This window comes from Lupinus angustifolius, chromosome LG05, assembly GCF_001865875.1.
Source record: "Lupinus angustifolius cultivar Tanjil chromosome LG05, LupAngTanjil_v1.0, whole genome shotgun sequence".
NCBI classification, from domain to species: domain Eukaryota; kingdom Viridiplantae; phylum Streptophyta; class Magnoliopsida; order Fabales; family Fabaceae; genus Lupinus; species Lupinus angustifolius.
In genome coordinates this window covers 5,720,359-5,727,284 of record NC_032013.1, presented here as the reverse complement: position 1 = coordinate 5,727,284, position 6,926 = coordinate 5,720,359, and positions in this window count along the sequence as shown.

Sequence of the window (6,926 nt, the reverse complement as noted above, 5' to 3'; positions counted from 1 at the left end):
TGGGATTTCGAGAACTGACACTGGTAGTCAGTATTGTGGGTAAAGAATTGGCACATGTAGCTATATTATGGGATTTTGAGAACTGACACTAGTAGTCAATATTGTGGGTAAAGAATTGGCACAGGTAGCCATATTCTGGGATTTCGAGAACTGACACTGGTAGTCAGTATTGTGGGTAAAGAATTGGCACATGTAGCCATATTATGGGATTTTGAGAACTGACACTAGTAGTCAATATTGTGGGTAAAGAATTGGCACAGGTAGCCATATTCTGGGATTTCGAGAACTGACACTGGTAGTCAGTATTGTGGGAAGAGAATTGGCACGGGTAGCCATATTGTGGGTAATTTCGAGAATTGGCACTGGTAGCCATATTGTGGTGCGTGTATTCGAGATCGGTTCTTAAAGTGTAGTAAGAATTCGATAACAGAGATCTGTGCTGTTTTATCCTGGGGACGGTGTGGTTGATAGTCTGCTTGCACATTTTGGGCAGTGCCACGAAACGTCTTAAAGAGAGCGACCTGGTCGTGACTCAGCCAGTAAGTATTATTTCGTACTATTTAGAATTGCTGCAAGCTACGGTAACAACATACATTGACAACAATTGGTGGATCATGCTATTATGTGAACCATAACACAGCTACAAAGGCAATGTTTCGTCCTTTGAAACTAGGAAGACATTATTTCAAAGAAAACATCTATGTATCTCCTACATATGAAGATAACGATTTTAATATTGGGAATGAAGGAAAAAATAATCATACATCTAGTATTTTTGTCGTGAGTTAATTTTTAAGTAAATTAAATAACAAAAACTAAGTGTCCTCTGTAAATATCAGTAATTTAAAATTATTTTAATTAAATTAGATAGTATCTCAAGTTCAACCTAAGATAAAACATATGGAAGTGATAACCCCACATCATCCAACATATGGATATTGTTCTACATAGTGCATGCATTGGGTATGGTACCCTCAGAATAAAATTAAAGGATCAAATTGGTCTCACTTGAAAGAGACACGTTTTCATAGTCTAGGAGCACACAAGGTAGATGATGGTAAATAAGTAATAAATCTGAAGTTGGACATTGGTATTTACTTCTTTCATAATTTTAGTTGCTATTAATTTTATTATCAATTTTAATTGATAGATGAATTGTACATTGATGGAATGAGAATTTATAGCTTTGTACATTTTTCTATTATGTTTATAATATTTACATGCAATCCATATTGGCTAGAAATTAATAAGCTAATTGGACCAATGCAATTGAAACTATAAGATCCTCCTAATATGGTGTAAAAGTGTCTTTAAAATCAAGTTTGAAACATCGAGAATTGGGGAAATGCTTGCATGCATGCATCATCTATTCTTATTCATAACACTTACTTTTTATGATTATTTCATTATATTTTATTGACTTATATAATGTGATTTTAGTTTTTAATAATGAAAATATGTACACAATAGAATATAAAAAATTGACTACCATCTAGCAAGTATCATTTTCACAAAGATATTGACAAGATAATTTTAGTTGAATTATCAAATCTTATGGAAGAGCAATAGTTATATGAGTTAGTAAAAACTCATATGGTCCATGGTCTTTATGGTTATGCAAACATGAGACCACCGTGCATGAAGAATGGAAAGGGCTGGAAGTATTATCTGAAGAAATTGTAGAGCACAACAATTGTTAACCTATATGGTTATTGTTCAGGATGCTTGAAATATGTTATTGTGTTAGTTCCACATTGCCTAACATTAAAATATAATAGTGTTGTGCAATTACTCATATCTCTAGATAGCAATAATACAAGTTATGGAATTGGGCTGATGTAAATGAGTTGGGGTTGAGAGCTATATATTTATGTTATGTAAACCTAATGTAACAAGGAGAAGAATAGTCAAACACAAATCCTTATTCTCTAATAGTACATAGTGGTAGCCTCTCAACGCTTCCGGGAACGAATGCACAATTGGTCGAACTTTGTTACCAAATCTCTTGTGTTATTCTTTTTTCTCTATACTCTTTACTATTTGATTGCTCACTTGTTTCCAACAATTGGTATCAGAGCCAATTGGTAGATGGCTCTTGACCCAGACACCAAATTATGGCAAAGGAGGGTGAAGAACGTGTTGGCTGGTCAAGGTTTGTCAAAGGTACTGCATGAGGATAAATCAGATGAGGTGAAGGAGAAGGACATATGGCGTAACTACAGTGGGTTACTTGATGTATGTTATGGTTTGTACTAGACCAGACTTGGCACAAGCAGTTATTCAAGTATGCAAGCACATGTCTAAACTATGGAAGCAACATTGGGAAGCAGTCATATGAATTTTCAGATATTTGAAGGGGACTACAGGTCTCGGTATCATGTTCGTCAGCCAATAGAGTAAGCCTTCAGTTATTGGTTATGTTGATTTGGACTATGCAAGAGACTTAGATGATAGAAGATCCACAACTGGGTTTGTCTTCACCCTTGCAAGTGGACCAATTATGTGGAGCTCATCAGTTTAGTCTGTAGTTGCTATGTCCATAACTGAAGCAGAGTACATGGCAACTAGTGAAGCTTCTAAGTAGAGATGGCAAAACGGGCCACCCGACCCGTTTAGCCCGCCCCACAAATGCCCGCAAAAATTTAAGTGGGCACGGGCATGCCCGCATTGGCTTAATTGACAAAATTTAATGTCATGCTCGTTTTAAAACGGGTTAACGGGTGGCCCGCAACCTTTGTTGAATAATTAAAAAAAATAAAAAATCATATAATAAATGAAATTAACAATTTTTTTATATGAAGTTAAAAAATTAACAATAATAGTTGAAGATAAAAAATTAACAATTTTTTTTGATATTTTAGATGAAGTTTAACAAGTTACATTAGATTATAATTTTTTTAGGGATTAAAAATTATATTACATCATAACTTTTTTAAAATTTTCTTACTTTTTCCTTAAAATATATTTATGGCCCCCCTGCATGCCCAATGGAAATGCCCGCGAACTTGGCGGGCAAAACGGGTCGGGCAAAACTGTATGCCCGGCCCACAAAGAAATTCGGGCTATGCGAGCGCGCCCGCGGGCAATGCCTGTTTTGCCATGTATACTTCTGAGGAAGCCATGTGGCTTATGGGGCTGGTAAATGAGTTAGGCATTGAGCAAGGTAGAGTTCTGCTATATTGTGATAGTGAGAGTGTTATCTTCTTGGAAAAGAACCAGGCGTATCATGCTAGGACCAAACATATTGATGTGAGATTTCACAAGATCAAAGAGTTGGTTGCTTGTGGGCATATACTATTGCAGAAGGTTCACACTTCAGAAAATGCAGCTGATATGTTAACCAAGTTGGTTACAGTGGACAAGTTCAGGCATTGCCTGAGCTTGCTGAACATTCACTGATGCTAGACTTTGGAGCACCCCCAATCCAATGGCGGAATATGGAGATTGATGATATTCGCCAAAGTGAAGATTGTTGTGCAATGACTCATATATGTAGATAACAACAATACAAGTTATGGGTTTGGACTAATGTAAATGGGTTGGAGTAAAGAGCTATATATTTATGTTATTTAAATCTAATGTAACAAGGAGAAGAATAGTCAAACAAAAATTCTTATTCTCTAATAATGCATAGTGGTAACCTCTCAACGCTCTCGAGACGTAGGCGTAATTGCCCGAACCTCATTACCAAATCTCTTGTGTTACTCTATTTCCTCTATACTCTTTACTATTTGATTGCTCGCTTGTTCCCAACAAACAGAATAGAATATTAATATTATATATTAGACTCAGCTCCATTGTTATCATGTGCACTACATATAAACACCAAAGAGAAACACCTCAGGGGTAGTTAGGCTCATGAGTGTGCTAGGGTTTGTAATCTTTATTCTCTAAAAATATCTTGGTAGTCTTTCAGTGCTCCTGGGGATGTAGACATAATTGGTTGAAACCCGTTACCAAATTCTCTTGTTTCTTTTCTTCTATTTATTCTATGCATTTATTTGATTGTTTGTGGCCAACATTGTGCGACGATCGCTTCCGCTGCACCAACAATTGTTGGGGATGCTTGAAATATGTTATTGTGTTAGTCTTATGTTGTCTAGCATTAGAATACAATATAATAGCAATGTTATATATTGGACTCAACTTCCTTGTTATTATGTGCACCAGACATAAATACCAAATAGAAACACCCGATGAGTTTATTCAAGTGTGAAGTCTCACATTAGATATGAGGGAGGAGTGAAAGACTTTATAAGTGGAAAAGACTCATGAAACTAATGTCTTAAGGTTTTGATTCAAGATGTGTTGTCTCACTTGTGGCTTTCCACTCTTTCCATACCCTAGTAACAATGAAACTCCCCGATGGTTGGAGGCTCCTCGGACGCAGTCTGGTCCAACAAGTGGTATTAGAGCCGATGGTCCGGTTGGGACATGGTGAACTTAAGGGGGAGCGGCCGGAAATTGTGTGGTACCCACACTTGAGGGGGAGATTGTTGGGTTTATTCAAGTGTGAAGTCACACATTGGATATGAGAGGATGAGTGAAAGACTTTATAAGTAGAAAAAGCTCATGGAATTAATGCCTTAAGGTTTTGGTTCAAAACATGGTGTCTCACTTGTGGCTCTCCACTCTCCCCATACCCCAATAATAATGGAATTCGTCATTGGTTGGAGGCTCCCTGGACGCAGTCTGATCCAACAATTACCCTATTTATAAAGATGAGACAATGAATACACTATTAACAAGAATGACATGTCTCTTGACTATCATGTTATTCCTTACAATCCAAAGTTGCTAAAGAAGTACCAATCACGTATCAACATGGAATGCTGTAATCAGAGTACTTTAAAATATTGATGAAATCAAATAATATATAAAATACATGTATATGTCACCATGCGGGTCATGTTAGGGAATGTTTTCTTTTTTTATTCATGGTAGATCGCCAACAGTTGAAGGATTGTATTTGTATCTTCAAAATGAATAATTTCTTATATTTAATGATTATGAGGTCATTGATGACTTTCTTTCCAAATATTAAAGAGTGAATGTTTACCTCTTGGATGCTACCAAACAAAACATTTTAATCCAAGAAATTTGACTTATGCACAATTCTTTTCAAAATGTGTACATATCAATGCCAACAAATTTTGGAAACCGAGGATTGGAAGGTTATACAATTGAGAGACTAGTTTGGGTTCCTCCAAGTACTTGGGAATTTTTATTTGAGATTGATGTTATCTTCTATAAAAGGACCATGTACTTATGAAGACATTAGAACAATGGCTAATATCATATATCCAAGTTTAGGAGAAGCCTTATTTGTAATGGACTTTCTTCAAGACAATAGAGAAAATATTGAAACTATTAGAAAAGCTAAAGATTGGGTATCAAGTCACTATTTGAGAAAATTATTTTACAATGATGACATCAAATAGCGTTAATCATTCAAACCACATGTGGGAAGGAACGTGCCATTTGTTTGGCAGATGGCATTCTTTATGAGCAAAGAAGATCATCCAACACTCATGATATACATAATATTTGCTTATTTGTTTTCAAATGTAGATCGTATATTTTTAACTAATAACATTTGATAATACTTACTCAGGTACATATATTTATTCAGATTTGCAGCTTAGTGAACAAGGATTGCAAAATCTAACTTTGTTAGACATTAAGAATTTATTGCAATCTAGTAGAAAAAGTCTGAAGCATTATCCATCAATGTGATATCCTGAAGGAGTATCACAAATCACATATGTTGAACAAATAAAATAAAATTATGGAAAATGTTCAAGATATGTTTTAATTCACTTACGAGTAATATAAACTTCTTTTGGCATCCAAGTTAATCAATATTTTCTATTTTTATTCTAAATCATTCATCCAAATGATTGCGTAACCACCTTTTCATACCAGTAGAGGGCTAAACGTTAGCTTTTGCCTTGTATTCACAAAATCACATTGTTTTGATTGTAGTATCTACTGGAATAGCATCTTTACTATTGGCAAGAGGAAGAATAACAAATTTAAAGTTTGTTATACTTGTTCCTACACTAGAAAACTTAACTTCCAATGTTCACCAAGGAAGTGAACTTATGGAGTTGTTAAAACAAACAAAGCTAATAATATGGGATTAGGCTCAAATGATACACAATTTTTTTTTTGAAGCACTGAATAAAACTCTGAGAGATATAATAAATTTCAAGAACAAAGAAGATTATGCATTTGGTGAAAAAGTCATTATTTTTGGGAGTGATATCCAAAAAATTCTAGAAATCACTCCAAGAGGAAGTTGCTCTAACACTATCATTTCAACAATAAATGTTTATTATCTTTGTGATAATTTCCAAGTATTAACTTTGTGTTAAGTGTCAAATGGATCACAAAATTAACATCAACTTTGAGGCACTTTAACTACATAATAAACTACAAATTAATAAATTTATGCTTTTACATGATAACAACTTGTTAAATGACCAAATATCATCACTGAGGTGTTTTGCAAGCTTAATCAGGAGGAATGATCGAAAAAAGCTAAGTTCCCAGACATATTTCGACCAGGCTCAATGCAAGGCTCATGCTGAGTGGATCAGGCAGCAGCTAAGGCCTGCGCTCAGCAGAGGAAGACCCACGCTTAGCACAACTCCTACAATGAGCGTATGCAACCATAAATAAAACCATTTAGCCTCTGTAAGTTATACGCTAAGTGCACCTATATGCACTTAGCGCAAAAAGGAGGTGCACTCAGCGTATATGTTACGCCTAACTCAGGCTGGTGCTGTGAAAAGTCGCGTCTGGCTAACTGAAGAGTTACGCTCGGCGCACAGGCGATGTACTAAGCGTAGGAGCTAGCATGAAGACACTATTTAAAGAGGTTCAACTCGAGCCATTAGACAACACTCGATACTATCATAATG